Source organism: Vidua chalybeata, chromosome 1 (assembly GCF_026979565.1).
Source record: "Vidua chalybeata isolate OUT-0048 chromosome 1, bVidCha1 merged haplotype, whole genome shotgun sequence".
Lineage (NCBI taxonomy): Eukaryota > Metazoa > Chordata > Aves > Passeriformes > Viduidae > Vidua > Vidua chalybeata.
Genome location: NC_071530.1, coordinates 111,514,910 through 111,533,146, shown reverse-complemented (window position 1 = coordinate 111,533,146; position 18,237 = coordinate 111,514,910). Strand labels below are relative to the sequence as shown.

General features: G+C 39.5%; 1 pseudogene; it reads right to left on the bottom strand.

The window, feature by feature from the left end:
* LOC128787713 (chloride channel protein B-like) overlaps positions 1–3,311 on the bottom strand; it is a 93,770-nt pseudogene extending 90,459 nt beyond the window's left edge.
* Positions 3,312–18,237: the final 14,926 nt, after the last annotated feature.

Genomic DNA, 18,237 nt, shown 5'->3' with positions numbered 1-18,237 from the left:
TGTTTAAATTACTGTTCTTAAATACTAAAGGACATCCCATATCTTCCCTTTGATGCTTTTTGATATACTTTTAAGCTACAGGTAGTCCACAAGTGATTGTTCATTTGAATTCTATTTTTTGTGGAAATTAACATAGGATTCTTTTTTTTTATCCTTACTTTAAAAGAACAAACAAGGTTTTGTAAGTTAACATGACAATAAATATCATCCAGAAGTCATAAAGTGGTTGCAATTTCTTTTCCTGGAAACTAATGTCATTAATTTCAGTAGAACTGTTTAAAAGAGAGAGTTTACCGGCATTATTTCACAGAGACACATGAGCAGAGAAGAGCCAGACTAAAAAAGTGTCACAAACAATTTACTTTTTCAAAACTCAAAAAATAAAACAAAGACCCCCTGTGAACATTGGGCAATCCCCATAATCTTTTTTTTTCCTGGGACAGCATCATTAATTTAAGGATGAAGCCCATGTGTAAAAATTCTGCTGTTTCTCCCTTCTTGTATAGCCCAGAAAGCAATGGAAAAATGTCTTCTGTATTAATGCATTAAACAACTTGTGAACTTCCTTTTAATTAAACAACTTTAAAGTTGTTTCATTAAACAACTTTCTTCTAATTGGAGTGGGTGGCTTTTTCCCCATTCCAAAGTGACAAACAACAGGAATGCTGAAAGATTGCTGGTGCAGCATCTCTGTTTCCCTTCCAGATGCAATGGGCTCACCAGTGACTCACCAGGCACCCCCAGGGCATCGAGGGCAGTGGCACGGTGGCCCTCACAGAGCCTCACATCTCTGCCCATCACTTATTTATCAACTGGTGAAGATCAGGAGGTGGATGCCAATGGTGTCCAACTGCAGCTGGCTCAGGCCACAACCCCCAGGAGAGCACTGAAAGTGATGTTGCATAATTGAGAGCACTCTTTGGCAAATTATTCATAAATCAGTTAAAGGCAGAGGAGGACAGAGCCTTAGCTGGCGTGCAGCAGCACAGCCAGGTTGGTTTCAACAGATTTAAACATGGAAAATGCTGAACATGTCTTTTAAATATGCAAAGTCCCATTGACATAAAGGAGGAAGTACTAGAGACTATCAGAGACTTAAATGTCTCTTTTGCAGAGATTATGGTAGTCCATGAAATGCCTTTGAAGAATTGCATGTTAATATCTGCCCAAGTGTGGTGACACATCAGACTAGAGCCCATCATTTCAATCATCTGTTCCCAGGTTAACAACCACGGCAGCCAGAACAGCCCTACTTCTAACAGAAGATGTGTGATGATTTAAATTATTACAGTGTGTTCCCAGGCAGCACTTCAAATTACATATAAATGGGGAAAAAAAATCCAAACCCTTAGTGGAATGAAAAATCTATTCATTGTATAATCTTGGAAGACTTTTCTACCAGACTTAAATTAGGAGCCTTAATAAATCTCTCAGAGGCTTTTAGCAACTTACGTTGTGTTTATGTTTAATAAAAATGGTGGAGGGTTCCAACTAAATTAAATTAAACTAGCTCTTAATTCCTATGTTTTGAAAAGGCATCACGTTGATACTGTGATGACTTTATTCATGGAAATATGATTCAACTCTTTGGCTCACAAATCAGTTACCAACCCTGCACGAAGGAAAAAAAGAAATCACAGCTGCAGTCTCTGAGCTCCTGGAGACAAATGTCTGAAAGCAAAGAAAACAAAAGAAACCAAAAGGGAGAGCTAACCCTTGGGAAGCATTGTCTAGGTTTGCAGCCACCTCTGACTAACCATGCACTCCTATTTTTGAACATCTGAGTCATCCCCTAGGGTGCTGCACCTCTGTGCAAATAAATAAATAAGTATAAACCCATAGAACAACAGAAAATGTGAATGGTTGGTGGGGAGAAACATGTTTGGTCAGGGTGGTGAAGAGGGGAGAACAAACCTCAAGGATGAATACTTTCCAGCCCAAAATGGATCAGAAATAAACCAGCAAAACAGCCAACAAACAATCTATATGCTTTTAGCAGAGACAAATTTTACCATCTCTATTCAAGATATGCTTCCAGATAGATAATAAAGTGCAGCAGGATTCTCCTCTGAATGATGAATAAAGGAAATTATGTCACTTTCCAAAACAAACAAAAACCCCCAAAATCTGGCCCGCAGTTACCAAGTCCAATTGTATTGCAACATAGTAAATTTTAAGATCCTCTCTGACATACACAGGAGGACCAGGCAAGCCTCCTCTATCCCCCTCACAAGGCCAAAGACAACAGCAGGGTGATGAGGATTCTCTTCTTTTGTACATAAGAAGGCAGCATAAAAACATTATCCTTCAGAAAGACTATAAACTCTACTTTTCCCCACCTAGAAACATAGTGTAACACTACTGCATGAAAAACAAGCAGCTCCAAGCCAACTTGCAATCTGCCACTTGCAGAGCAGCACCTGGTTCCTGAGGCTGCCCTCAGCTGGCACTGGTGGCTGTTCCCAAGCTGGACACACAGATCACATCAGTCTGCAGCTTGCACGGCCACTTAGGGCACTTCTGCAGGTGGTTTTAAAATTACTGTCCCTGTTGTGTGAAGCCACTTGACACCAGCTTTATTTTTATACAGACTTTGCACAGGTAAAAGCAGTTACATGAGATGTAAAGCAGCCAGCAGTCCATAGCTGTGTGGCAGGTGGCTTTTCAGAAACAAAACTGACTGCAGTTATCCAGATAGCTGCTTGCTGAGCATCACTCAGGGAATCATACTAGGGAACCAAGCCAATATTTAAAACACACAGCAAACAAATCCTTTCCTTCACTGTAAGGCACAAATAGTTGTGCTAATGAAAAAGGGATGGGGAACAGCACAGGTGAAAAGAGCCTCTAGTATAGGGTATTTTTTAAGCCAGTGCTGCTTCTAAGACAGATGTTACAAAGCCATACCCTCAGCCTGGTAGCTTTAACATTGAGAATTGCTATTTCTCACCCCAAATGGATCATGGGACCTTCTGGCTCACAGAGGACCCTGTAGGCTACAGCCAGCATGCATGAGAGAAATGTCCCTAAAAATGTCTTGATGTTAAAATTATGTTGAATAGAAGTGCCATTCTAAATATCCAATGATTTCTGTCAAGCCACACGGCAAAGCTGCTGGCAAAAGAACTGCAAAAGAAAAAAAAAAAAAAAAAAAGAAACAGTCAACAATCATTAGATGTTGATGAGTTAGATGTGTCTATGGACAATTTTTCAGTGTGACCCTCACCTTGAATTAGCAGCCAACGCACATGCCCATATAGCTTCTGGCAATGCACAAAAGTCCAAGCTCCTGACAGTGTTGCTATACACATACTGGAGCTAATGAGAGAGGAAAATGACTGGCAAGGGCCCCTGTCCCAAGCCCCAGCCTCCATCCTGATGCCTGAAGCCCATCAGCCTCTCATCTTTGCACAGACTGTTTGTGGGGCAAGGTGTACCTGTGAACCTTTGTGATTTGTCCAGTCAGTTCAGTCTTTAGAAAGCTTAAACCTGCTCTGTTATTGTATGCATAGTAACAGCGAACTCCCTTTTCCTACTGTTGGTAGATTTCGAGGTAAATCTAGTAAAATACTCACTTTTTCTCTCACCTATGCTGTTAATTGCCTGTCTATAATTAAATTGAACACAGCAGGACAGTAAATGACAGAAAGGCTCAATGTTTTAGCTTTGGTACCTAATAAAGTACTAACCTGGGCCACATGCAATACCCACATAGCACAACTAAATGATCAATCTAAAACCAACAGGAACTTTTATATGGACTGATGGTCTTTGGCTTAGACCCCTTCCAAACACTGAGTTTTCATGAGTTATACCAGCTGCCACTTGTATTTATTTTATAAACACCACATGCTAAGTGTAAATTGCATCGCCACCACCGACTGATTTCACCCCAGACACTTCTATACAAGTTACGGGTGGTGGAATTCACGTTTAGGCTGAAGGCCAAGAAAGATCTCTCCAATGAGGTTGTATAAATGAGGCACTTCTTTTTAAATAAAATACTGAAACAACAAATATATGGAAGAGTAAGAGAATTGGTTTATCACAGTATTATTGACTTGTTGCATAGGAGACCTAACACTTGCCAGTACAGAACCTGGAGAGAGAGCCACTAGCCCAGACTGATGCACTCACAGCCAGGTCATCAGCACCCACAGACCAGGTCCTGCTTTTCAGTCATCTTTTGTACTACAAATTCCTGCAGGCAGAAGATACACAACAGTGAAAACCAAAACAAGAAATGCAGGCTCTTCAGATGGAAGTGAGTAAATAAAGGTAAGGTGAATCATGACTTTCAGAGTCAAGTCATGGGGTTTTTTCCAGGACTTCCTTCCCATCTCTAAAAACACTATAAAGGAAACATTGTTACTCCTCAAGGCCCTTTTCAGGTCAGAAGCAGTGTTCAAGTACCTTAAGAATAAGCACAAAAAACCCCACACTCTCTGGCACCTTCAGGCATTTTACCTGAATGAAGCCTTCAAAGTCTTAGAGCAGTAATTACCTTAATGAAGTTGCAGCTGTTATTAGTAGACAGAATATAAGAGAGTTAGCTGTTTCCTGCTTTATTTTAACCAGCAGGCCACCTCTCAAACTGGGCATTCTCACATTCAAAACACAAGTTTCGGTCACCCCAGGTTTTTGGTTTGTTTATTTGCGTTTGGGCTGACCACGGCCGTGCTGTCTCCAGACCTCCTCAACTCCCTCGCTCTTTGCTGCCTTCCGCAGGGCTCAGCTGTGACACATTGTGGGTGCAGGTCAAGCACATCCCCGGCGTTTCTGAGGTCACAGAGTTACAGCCTTCCCAGCAGCACGTCCCATCAAGTGTTTTGTGAATGCATCCTGCAGCATGGCCAGACAGCAAAGCAAAGTGCAGAAAAAAAGAGTTCTGCTCATCTGCAGCTGAAGGAGGTATTCAGATGGGGAGATCTTCCAGGGCAGGAATTACATGTTTGTACTGATGTCAGAGCTTACCTCCTGCCCTTCTATATTAATAATACAATGGGACAGATTTTATAACAGAACAGGACCAAAAGTGTGCGCAACAGTTGTTGTGATGACCTGGAGTCAAAGTGTGGTTTCTTTCTATGAATTATTTACTTATACTCTAGTATGTATATATACACACATGCTTGTATATACATACAAATGCATATATACACGTTTGCATGTGTATTTATCCACTGTTTATATGTTTTATAAACTTACACATAGTTTGTATATTAAAAAAAGGGAAATAATTTTCCAAGAGGATTATATATGCTTTCCTCATGGAAAACCTAAACTTGTTCATTTTTTAAATATTTCCTCTGATATATTCAGCTTCCATCTGTTCTGCAGAATAACTCTTCCTTTGCATTTCTGTGAAGTGATTGAGATCTGTCCTTCAGCAGTTTATTCCATTAGCAGATTATTCCATTTTCTCTAGTCCACAGAATACTGGAGGATACATCCATATCTCCACTGCACTGGAGAGCCCAGAACTGGGCCCAGTACTCCCAATGTGGCCTCACCAGTGCTGAAGAGAGAGGAAGGATCGCTTCCCTCAGGCTCCTGATAGCACTCTGAATGCAGCCCAGGAGGCTGTTGGCCTCAATCATGGTCTATCAAGCACTGCTTCATTTTATTTTTACTTTAGTCTGCAAGCTTGCTGAGGGTGCACCAAAACATTATCCCATCATCCAAGTCATTGGTGAAAATATCCCACAGCATTTGACCCCAGGACTGACCCCTGGGCTATACCCTTGAGGACCAGCCTCTGGCTGACTTGCTACCACTGGTTATAATGTTTTGAGCCCAGCACTTCTGCCAGGTAAATCCATCTCACTGTCCCAACATCTAATCCATCCACCATTCGTTTGTCTATGAGACTGTTACGGGAGACAGTGATGAAAGCCTTGCTAATGCTGAAATAAAGAACAGACACTGTTCCAGTCATTTCATTGTAGAAAGTCATTGTCTATTGTGAATCCATGCTTGATTTTGGTTGATTTGTTCATTGGAATGGACAGCTCCTCACCATGGATGAAAATCAATCAGCCCTCTTGGATCCCAGTTCTCTCCAGGATGATCTCCTCTGGGATTCTTCCACACAAATCCCTGAACAGACCAAAATGTCCTCCTGAAGTCCAGTCCTTCACCCTTTTCCCCTCATCTCAGGATCCCACACACTCCAATCTCATGGTTACTGCTGCCCTCAACCCTCATATCCCTGATCAGTCTTTCCTTCCCTGAAAGTACAAGGTCCAGCAGAGTATGTCCCCTCATTTGCTTCTTGGTCACCTTATCAGGAAGTTGTTACCAATGCACTCCAGTAACCTCGTTGATTGCTTGCGCCCTGATGTGTTGTCCTTCCAGCACGTATTGGGATGATTGGCTAGACTGCCAGATCCTTGTGGGGTTGGAGCAGACCTCCAACCATTCCCACTTTTAACTATGGTGTGGCCTTCCTAAAGAGCCTCTATCCAGCCACTGCAGTGCTACAGCAGCGTCGGCTATCGCACCACATCTGTGCAGACAAGGAGCTCGTCTGCCTTGCTCCAGCCTCCATGAGAGACCCCTAGCCCCAAATCTGCAGAGCTGCACCCTCCTCAGCAGCTTGCTCTGGGCTGTGGCCTCTGCTGAGTCAGGGAGTCAGGAGTAATTTCTCCACCGAGTGCTGGGGACCAGCTCTGGCAGCTCCCTGCCACTGCTGCTGAGCACAAAAGCACTGCCAGCCCAGAGCCTGGCCTTCTCCTGCACCAAGTGCTGCTGGCTGCAGGCTGTGATTGATGATTTTACAGGCTCCTCCCAGCATCAGCTGCCAGGATGCCTGACCCTGCCTGATCAGGATTCAGCTGGAACAAAAGTTCAAAAGCCCCTTCTCAAAGAAACTCTTCAATATTTATACCATCTACCATAGATATCACAAGCCAAGTGAAAATTTTACCATCTGCTTCTTTCTACAGGTGAGGAAAAGCAAGCAGGGTCAGAGATACCTTAACACTTACACTGTTTTTATCCATTAAGTGATTTTTATCACCACCATTCCAATTATCACAGAGATAATGATAGCTGTCAAGGACAAATTAATAATTCCACAATAATCTATTACTGAAAATACAGCTGACCCAGACATAGAGTGAAATAATATGTCTGATACCAGGTCCACACTCACCAAGTACCTTAAAGAAAGTTAATCCCTTCCCTTGGATATCACCCAGACCTAAAGCAGCACATGCCTCTGGCGTACACAGAGGAAGGCAACAGTATATTAAAGACTGCTTTCACCAATCCTATAACAAGAATAAAATCAGATATTATGCTGTACTATAGGCCAAGTTGTAGCAAAGGACATGAACATGTGTGTACACAAAGGACCACAAGGAGATCTGATCTCCACACTCACCTCCACAGGCAGCACTTTCAGGCTGTTAAAACTTGACACTGTGCATATGCTAATAAACTAACACAGAAAATGTCATTCTGACTTTCTCTTGCTCACCTGCAGGTAATTTTCCACCGGGTTTCATTTCAATTTGATGAGAGACTTAATTATCTGATGAATCAAAAACCCCAGCACCCGCACTGCTGTTCTGATTAGCCCCATCAGCAGCAATCGTCCTGCTCTTTTCTAGAAATAAGAAGACACAGTTACCTCTCAGAACACAAAACAGGATTATTTGCCACACTGCCTCTTACAAAGACACAAATTCCATTTTTAGAACATTTTGAATATTACCTGTGACTGCCTGAACAACAGGCTTCTCTTGCCAATATCTCTTTTAAAAGTGTACACTCAACAAAGATTTACCTTGAGGTGAAAGCCATTTTCATTTGGGTAAGGAATACAGTTGGATTTTTTGGTTTTGGATTTGTTTGGGTTTTTTTAATAGAAAATTACCAATGCAGTCTGATCTCTGATGTTGAATGCTTGATGTCATATTAAAATCAATTATATGACCCAGTAATTAAACATTTGGTAGAGCATTTGGAACATATTATAAAGTAATCCCTGCTTCCCTTGACTGCAATAATGCACTGAGCACCTATCACATAAATGTGCAAACTTTTACCTCCAGTTTCTCTATTTCCTAAACTTACACTTCTAATAATAGTGTGCATCAGTAATAATGACAGATTTATTTTAAATATCACCTAGGACTAGAGCAGGCCTACTGAGATTCAAACACCATGGTTCCTGCAGATTATGCTGTGAGAAAAAAAAAATTAAAATTAATTACTTTGAATAGTAATTTTAAAGATTAATTGTAATTTTAAAATTAATTATAATTAAATTCAAGAAGTCTCAGTAAGAGAACATTTACCCAAAATTCTGCAAAGTCTCTTCCTTTTAAGTTGTATGCATTGAGAAGTTAATAATTTAATTATTTTTTTCATATTCAGTAAGTTGTGAAGAGCAAAGACATAAGCACTTACAAAATATGCTTTTAATCCCTTGGCCCCCTTCTACATTCAAAATATGTTCCTCTACACAGAAATAACAAATAACTTTTTCTTAATTCCTTCTGCTGTCAGGCATATCCCTGGAGTGTCCAAATTACACATAATTTTAGAGGCAGCTTAACACTATTTGAGGTAAGTTTACTTGAATGTTTTCTCTTGTAGCCACTTCTTATAAACCTTTTTGTGTGAAGACAAATAATCCAGACTTTCATGGGCTAGCAGGTGTTCTCTGTACCAAAGATACTGTAGCTTGGATGCTTTACCCAAGGCAGTTTGCAAGTTGGCAGCTTGGAGAGAAGCAAAAGACTCGATGCATGTCAAATGGTTACTGTAAATCAAAAACAGCAGCATGCTGTGTGTTTGCCACCTCCAAGGTGTGACTTCAGTAAACCAAAGAAAGAGTACAAAAGGACTTCTGCTGTTTTCCACCAACTGGAATTTGGATCAGTTTGGCAAGGCCTCATCTCAAGTAATCGTAGAATCACAGAACCATAGAATGGTTTGTGTTGGAAGGGACCTTAAAGATCATCTAGTGCCAACCCCTCTGCCTTGGACAGCAACACCTTCCACTAGACCAGGTTGCTCAGAGCCCCATCCAACCTGGCCTTGAGCACTACCACAGACGGGGCATCCACAGCTTCTCTGGGCAACAGGTTCCAGTGCCTTACCACCATTACAGGAAAAAAATTCTTTCTAATATCCAATCTAAACCTACCCTCTGGCAATTTGAAGCCATTCCCCCTTGTCATGTCACTACCTGCCCCTGTAAAGAGTCTCTCTCAGTCTTTCTTGTAGGCTCCCCTCAGGTACTGGAAAGCCACAACTGGGTCACCCCAAAGCCTTCTCTTTTCCAGGCATTGAAGAAACATAAATAGTTCCTGGATGTGAATCAGTGGGTACTAAAGGGCAAGTGAGAAGAAAAAAGCCACATGCAAATTACCCAAAGTAGTCTTTTGGACCTATGGTTTTGCAGCGCTGAAAGTTTCCTCGTAAGCCACCACTCACATTTTCAAGTGTAACAACACACAGTCATGAAGGAAATACTGCCCAGGGCAGGGGGTACATCCATGGCATGATATAGCAATGGCCTAAGTCAAATTTCTTACACCATGACTGGGGTTTTTTGCCAGCTCAATCAGGCATTTCATTCTAGAGACTTCAAAAGTACTATGCAAATTGCAGACCTGGCAACACTCAATCTGACAAAAAAGAGGATGAGTTGAAGAGAATTGATCTAGGTGGAAATCAAAGACTGCAGAAAATAATTGTTGCTGGAAACTGTGTCAATAGCTACGAGCAACAGTAAATGCATTAGAAAAGTTACCTTCCTTCAGATATGGGGAAATAAATGTATCTGACATCAATACCTCCACAGTAAAATATCTAACAACAAATATACACTGTGTAATCAATATACACTGTGTAATCCAGTCAAAGGTGAATTAAGTAACAGCAGGTATCTGATTATGTACACTAATAATGTAAAAAGTGGTAAGTACTTCACAAACAGAAGCTCAGACCTTAGTTTTGTGTTTAAGCACAAAAATGAGATTAGACTGCTAACTTCTGCTTGCACAAAAGCTAGGTTTAACTACTCCTATTCCAGGTTTAAAATGGAGCAAAAGAAAGCAGAAGACAGGCAAGAAAAGCAGGCACCTCAGCAGAGCTCCTGGCTGGGATTCCATCACCGTTTCATTCCAGTATGCCAGACTGGTTATGCCAAAGCCTCCATTCAGCCCATTTATTTCTGGAACATGGGAATTTGTATGATGTCATTTTCTAGTTGTGTTAGACCAAATGTGAATAGATTTAGGTATTATAAAGATTGCAGCACATACAAAACCCACTGAACAATACAGACAGGGGATGAAACACTGAAACTAAAGGTACATTTCTAGGGGAAACAGATCAGGCGAAGTCACACTGCTCACAGATGAAACAGATATTCCTCATTCCATGTCACAATGACTTGTTACATAAACAGGATGGCTGTTTTTACCCAAACAGGAATATCATTCCCATCCTTAAAAGCACACCTGAGCATTTGCCTTTGCTTTCCCCAGTTGCCAGAACACCAAAGCTGACAACTCCTCTTCCACCAGACTCGGTCTCTGCAGCTGTGGCTCAGCTGTACTGTAAATTCTCACAAACACCCTCTCATACATTCAAATTTTAAAAAACAAAACAGAGTAAGAATGAGTTTTCAAACTTTGACCCCTAGTTATTTGTTCCCCATGGGCTCCTCTGTAGTCAACTTAAACCCACCAGTACACCCACTTATCTGAAATATATTTAATGAACCTCTGAGAAGCAGTGCACAAATGGCCATGGTTAAAAAGCTAGATGGTGAAAAACAAAGCAAGATTTGAGATTGCAGGGGACCATTGCTGCAACCCTGACATGCAGAAGTTGAGACAACTCTCCAGAGGACAAACAAGACCTTACAAAACACATACACACATGCAGCTTTGTTCATTTACGATGAAACCCAAAGACAGAGAGACATGAAGGCAAATGCAGACTGGGGTTGTAAAAGCTTCTGGATCAGGCATTCCTCTCCTAAGAATACATACTGCTAGCCTGTAAGAATTTGACCCAAAACATATGCATTTTGGCTGTCACTGTTACATACACTAGCACCTCCCAGTGCAGAACATGAGTCTTCATCTTTCTTTTGAGAAGTATTTCAGATCATATATTCTCAGTTCTGTGAATTTTGCATAAGGATTGTCCTGCTTTCTGCAATGATTTTATCTCTAAACATCACACAAGGATCCTTCTACTTATTCAAGAGCTTCCAAAACTTAAGTTTTGCCATGGATAAAGAAAATCAGAGGCAATGATGAAAAAATACCTTCTCAGCACTAGAAGATAAATATTCCCACCTATGTAAGAAGACCAGAGAATCCAGGCTGCAACCTGGATTCCCAGATTTTTCACTAATTTCTGACTTCTGCAAGGTGTGCTACTTGATTTAAAAGTGTTCTTACCTCATCACAGCTTGGGAATGGCTGCTTTGGAGACAAGGAGGGAAAGAAGGAATCTGTGTTCATCACCACTAAAAGCTACCTACACACTTCTTTGTGTAAGTGCTTTGGGGAGTCAAGTTACAAACTGAATTTTACTCAGTTAGGAAAGAATTCTGAAAGGCCAATGTGGGAAGAACCCATGCTTTTAAGCTGCCAAGACCCCATTTGGGAGCCACAGAGCCCCTTGTTCCACTCCCAAGCAGCTTCCATGCAGGCCATGGGACTCTGCAAAAGGGCGATGGCCAAATAAGGAGGGTGGGCAGACACTGGCACAGCTCTCTCTTCCTTGGTAAACATAAGCAGGCTGGCCCAGGCTGCCTCCGGTTAGGACCTGGAAAGTAGCTCCACTGAAACTGGAAAGACCAGCAAAGGATTGTACCTCTGCTACTTGGTGATCTGCGTCACAGGCAAGGTGTGTTGCACAGCAGAAATGCAACTACCACTATCAGCAGCGGGCCATTCCAAAAAAGTTTTGGGCTAGCTCATCTAACTCCTCTCCCCAACAACTGAGAAGAAGGAACAACACAATTTTATTTGCCTAAATGCTTTGTAAGTGAAAGAGGATGTGCACGTATGCATCATGTGTGTTCTTTATCCCTTTAAGATCAGGATGGAATAACCCCAACTCATACTATGAAAATACAAAGAGTTGCTAAATTAGAAGCCAGAGCAAATAAGAACTACCCACCAAACAGCAGTAGAGATACAGCATGAATTTAATACTAAGAGATTTTGCCACTTGTCTTTAAATAGTACAGACATAAATCTGATTCCAGCTATTACACACAAGAACACCTGCCACAGAACTCTAATTCTTGCTATGGTTGTACTAAACCCCTCCTGCCTGAGCACAAATTACTGGTCACCCCTCTATCTAAATAGCTCTATAATGCAATTTTAACTCTGTAGTGGCAAACGTAAAAAAACAGGCAAATACTTAGTTGGCATCCCAGTTTTAAGCAGAGAACCATGTACTTTTTGAATGGTGTCAGGAGTTGTATATACTTAAAGGGTAAGAATTTTTCCCCTCTGCATTGCCCTTCTGTCTTCAACCACCGGCTCGTTTAGTGCAGCACATGTGATCTGTCCATCTGTCAAGTAAAGCAGTGCACTATTCTTGTTGGCTTCAGCTTTAATACTAAAATCATACAGGTATTATAGGATCATACAATCACAAAAGTACAATAAAGGATTAGAGACTGCGAGTTAACGTTGTTAACACTGCATGAGTAACACATCAATTCCAAACAAATCTGAAGGTAGAAGTCAAGAGGTTTTGAAATACCAGAAGAAATAGTTTCTATTCTAAGAAACATGAGCAGTTCAGAATATATTTTTCAACAGATTGAAAGCAGAGTGGAAGAATTAAGAGCTTCCAAAGCAGTACTCTGTTCACAGCATCCCACTCCAAAGATCAAAAACCATTACGCTACTAATTGAGGTGACACTCCAAAGACTTCAAATAATGAGTGTTTAATGTGCAGTCTGAATAATAGCTCAAGGAAGCAAATAATTATCACAGTCATTGGACAGAGATATAAAGACCTTGTTAACTAGAAACATCGTGGCTTTTAACTTTCATTTCATATTATTTCAGTATTTCAAAATTACAGCATTAAAGGAATGAAAGTATAGTACTAACTTGGCATGAGAATTTTCCTATGCATTCAACAACTCCAACATATGGTGCTGACTTAAAGGACAGAGATGCTGAAACATTTTCTGATAACGCCATAATAAATCTCACATAGTGCAACAAGTTAGTAGTAGTATCACGTGATACAGTAAATTTAATCTGCAATCTTCAGACAGAAAAAAAATGTACATATGACAGGAAATAGTTTCAGAAAATGCAACCCAAGATGACTATGACCATCTCCACAAATCCTCAAATTGTGACGTGGCAAGGAGTTATTTTAGATTTTTCAGAAGCAGACAGTCCCACAGTTCAAAGTGCAACGTACCTCCCAGAGATGGGAAATAATGCTCTCTCCCAAAACTGCAGTCATGCAAACAACAAACACAGGAGGAATCTGTTGGCCAGAAAAGGGCAGGGCTGTTGGCAATTTACCCAATACTATTACAAAAGCAGAGCTTTTAGTACCAGCTTTTCTCAGAATAGTATTGACTCTCTTAACTACACGCACACATTTAAACCCAAAACTGCTGATCACCAGCCACTCAAATGAATGTGGAAACTAAAGAGCCAGCTGCCACCACCACATACTTCCATGCTTTTGGTTTACACAGCTCCTCATTGTGGTAATGTTTGCCAAAACGTAAGAGAAACAAAGTCATCTCAACCTGCTGTACTTCACCAACTGTGTGCAACAACTTTCAACAACTGTATGCAGGAATACACTATCTTAAGAAAGTAAAAGAGATGAAGAGTATTGGGTTAAGTCCTGTGAGGCTGACTTTAAGGAGTTCCAAAGGTTACATCATTTCCCAAAGCCATTCTGTGCAGCTGAACCCTCACTCCCATATTAACCCAATTTTCATGATGCTGGAAGATCTGCTAGAAACATCCTCTTCCATATCTTCATGACAACTTCACAGCTCTACAGTTTGAGCTGCTCTCATCCTAACTGAAACAGCTCTTTATTTCTGTGACAATTGGAAAAATAGAGAAAATTCTTCATCTTCACTATTTTCAAGTCAAGTCAGTAAGAGAAGTGTTTACCTCTACCAGGTTTCTTCTTTTCTTGGTAATTTTTAGTTGCAATTGCAGAGGGAAATCAAATCATTCCCCCCTCCCCTTGTCATTCTCCCATGCTTAAAAATAACAATAATAATAGGATATAATAATAATAGTAATATTAAGATTGAAATAGCCAATGTGTTACATCAGCATACGCATTTGTAACAATCAGCAGGGAGCAGAGTGGGAACAGGCACAAACCAGCTTAGGAAAACCTTCATAGTACGACTGCACAGCCATTTCTTCAGTACTTACGATTTAACAAATACACAGTTTGGGGTTTTCTAACCCAAACTACACAGTTTATATAGATTATAAAACCATGTTTATATTTAATCCATACTGCTTATATTAAAAGCAGAAGGTTGGGATGCTGCTGTTAAGAAGTGGTGAAAAGTCATAAATTAGTGTAGAAAACACAAATTTTATCAAGAGATCCAAAACACTGGTTATATGTGCATTATCTCAACATCTTCCATTAAGTTATCCATTTATACAGCTTGTCGCTTATAATTTTAAAAATATTTATCACTATTTTTAAATGGAAAATACTAAAAAACTTTATAGAATTGCTTAAATATGGAAATGCTACTTGACAGTTGGCTTATGTGTATTTTAAAGAACAGAACTGACTGTACATAAACTTACAGCTCTTTACAAATTGAGTTTAAAATATACATCCATTTAGTAAAAAAAAAAAAAAAAAAACCCAAAAAAATAACAACCAACAAAATTATAAACCACTATGACTACTATGATAGTAACACTATGGTAATGTAAGAAGTTATTTTGTGGGGTGTTTTTTAAAGCATCAACTATCTTATTTTTATACTTCCAGCACTACATCCTTCATACTTTAGCCCATTATCAGTCGTGTCTTCAACAGAAAATATACAGCACATTGATTCAGGGAATAAGGCAATCAGCAGAACAAGAAACATTAAAAAAATCTCCAACAATTGTTTAAATAGAGAGAGTTAAAAGAGATGGATTAACAAGTTTTAAAGCGCTTCTTTTTAAAATTTATTATCATTATTATTAAATAAAGACTACAGACAGTCATGTTCCTCCAATACCTCCCCACCTCATAAATCTTTCAAGCTTCACAAAAGACTTCTGAACACATTATTTAGAAACATTGACGAGAAACATATTTTGTCCCACTGCTTCACATCCATCTGGAATTTTACTCACATAAAAGACCAACAGGAGTTTTAAATGATCTTTCTTTGGTATAGTAACGCATATTCAGATTTGCTTAGTACCAGTTTGCTCCTCCTCTATGAGCTGAAATTAGCCACACCAGGGCAATCTGGCTGAGTTTTCATAAACCAGAGGCCAGAATTAAAGCAAGTAGTAGTCAGACATCCTGCCTCTGTCACAGGACAATTATCTGGTGGCCTACAAAGTGTGCCTTCTGCATCAAAAGAGAGCATAACAGAAGTATAACTTATATTTTTAGGCCTTGAGCTATTGTCCCAAAAGCTACTAAATAGCTAAAACCTCACCATATAAGTGACCATGTAAAACACAAACACTTGTCTAAATTATACAGTTGTTACCATTATAGATGATCAACTGTCATAATATGCACTAGATTTTTTCTTTAGGTTTCCCCTGTACAGTAACAAACACTTAGGAGGAATGCACATTATGTATTTATTTGATAATAGTTGAGGGATGTACTGCTGACTCTGTCTTGCTTGGTGAAAAGTATTCTCAGCTTGTGCTGAGGAGGAGGAGAGCAATCAAGGCCATTGGTAGCTTCACACCTTGCAATGTTTTCTGTAATTTATTATCTATGAGTAAGGCACATCATTTATAATGTGGCTATTTCCATAGGCTTGCTCATTGTATCTTAAGGTTTAACAAAGTATGACTCATACCATCTTTGGCTTTTTTTCTTTGCTGTATAGAAAATGTATCCGTGTCTCAAACAACCAAAACCCAAGAACTTTGACTATGCTTCAGAGCACTAAGCTAGTTGAAATCCTAGCCAGTGATTTCAACACTAAAACAATTATGAATTTAGAACTTTTCCGCTTTGTCCCTCACTCAATTGGCTTCAAATGGCGCCCTGCTTTGCAAAATTTATTTGATAATAGTTAAAATATGGGTTTGAAAATAAAAAAAAATACAATTTGGTAACAATGGCAAATTCAAATCTTGTCAAAAGAATGTAGCACAAATTAAATACTCATGAGAGGAAAATTAAAATTCTGTCATCTAAGTAAGCTACCTAATGAGAATTTCAGAATATGAGAAAGCAAATTTGAAGTAAACACTCATCAGACATCGACACTTGCAAAACATAATTTTTATGGAGGAGAGTAAGCACAGTGCTTCAAAATCTTCTTCAGGTAGTAGAAGAGTTTTGAGGAGGCTCTGAGCTTTATGCAGTAGTTGAAGACATTTTAAAATTTCATAATTAATTACATTTCAGACTTGTCCCAGTGTGAGCAAAATAGAAAACCAACACACCTAAGATGACTGCAGGAATATTTTTGTAGTCATCCATGTATGACATACTCCAGTGTCAGAGATCAGCTCAACTCCCTCCAGAACAGATTTTTCCTTCTGCAAAATGTATCTGTTTAGAGCTGGATATGCAGATTCTCACCAATACAAATGGACAGGCTATTACAGGATCACCTTGTACCACACACAACCATGCAAACCAGGCTCTTCTTGATGCTCTGTGAATAAGCCAGTCTTTTAAATTATGTTACCAACCAAATAATAGTCTACAAGCATTCTCTCAATAGCTTATGTTGTAATCTTCCCAAAAATTCACATCTCAGAACTGTACAGTTCCATTATTTTAATTGATTAAATATAGATTAGCAGTGTTAGTGTAAGAAAGAAGATTTAATGGCATCAAAGTCATTCCAATTAAAACAAGGAAAAAAAATGTTGCAATGCACTTCAGCCAAACCATCACAAATGATATGTTATATAAATACAGACACGAGGTAGCTGGCAGCTATAAATCCACCAATTCTGGAAGTGCCCAATTTGTCTAAAAAACATCAATTGTCAAATATCAATCAAACCTTTTCGTAAAAAAAAAAAAAATACCTAGTTTATTGCTTTTCATTGTTTACATCAGAAACAGGCAAAGGCTTATCAAAGAAAGTTACCTAGCTGTTGATGGCTTTTGATCATATCCACTTTTCAAAAGAACCACTAAATAAAACTTTGAATGAAGAATGCAAACAGCTGACACACTCCCAATGTTACCTATTCTCACCAAAATGAACAAAGGTTTGCATTCTCCAAGGTGAGGGGCGGGGAAATAAGATGTGATATCCAAAAGAATAGCATTAACTACTTGCTTATGAAAAATCAGTAACAGAAATAAAACCAGTGCTCCCACCAGACAGAATACACTGAAAAAACAGACTAAGGACTGCAGGAAAGGCAGAAAGCTTCTAGCTACAAACGCAGTGACATCACATCAAATGATTCACGTTAAGCAGATGGAAATATGATGATCTGTAGCACAGGCGTGATTTTTAGTAAAGCTTCCTGAAATTTCTTTTTTGTGTGTTTCAGAAAAGGCAAAAGCGGAACAGACGAGAAAAAAAGGCAAGTAACATAAAAGAGGAAAAACTGCAAGAAAGCAAGACTAAGGACTGAGAAGTAGGACAGACATCAGCAATATGATGTAAAAACTGCTTAGATGTCAAGTAAGCAAAGTGAAAGTCATGCTCATTTCTGGAAAGAATCTGGAGGGGAACTAAAGGGCAGATGGGTAGGCAAGAGGGTTTTGTATTGTTTTTATTTGGGGTTGGTTTGGTGTTTGGGTGTTTTTTTTTAATATATTTATATACACACACAGAGTGCAAGTTTCTCTAAAGAAGTGATACTACAGATGACAGAACTTACACCCCCTGCAACATATGGAATATCCTGACCTCTCAAGTAAACTGAGCATACAAAAGTGATAAGAACAAAAGGTGCATGTAACACCAGCAGCAATATTATGTTTGGCTTTCCACTACTTCTGCCAGTTACTGTACATATATTACATGACTATTATAGAAATGGCACAGCCTCAGA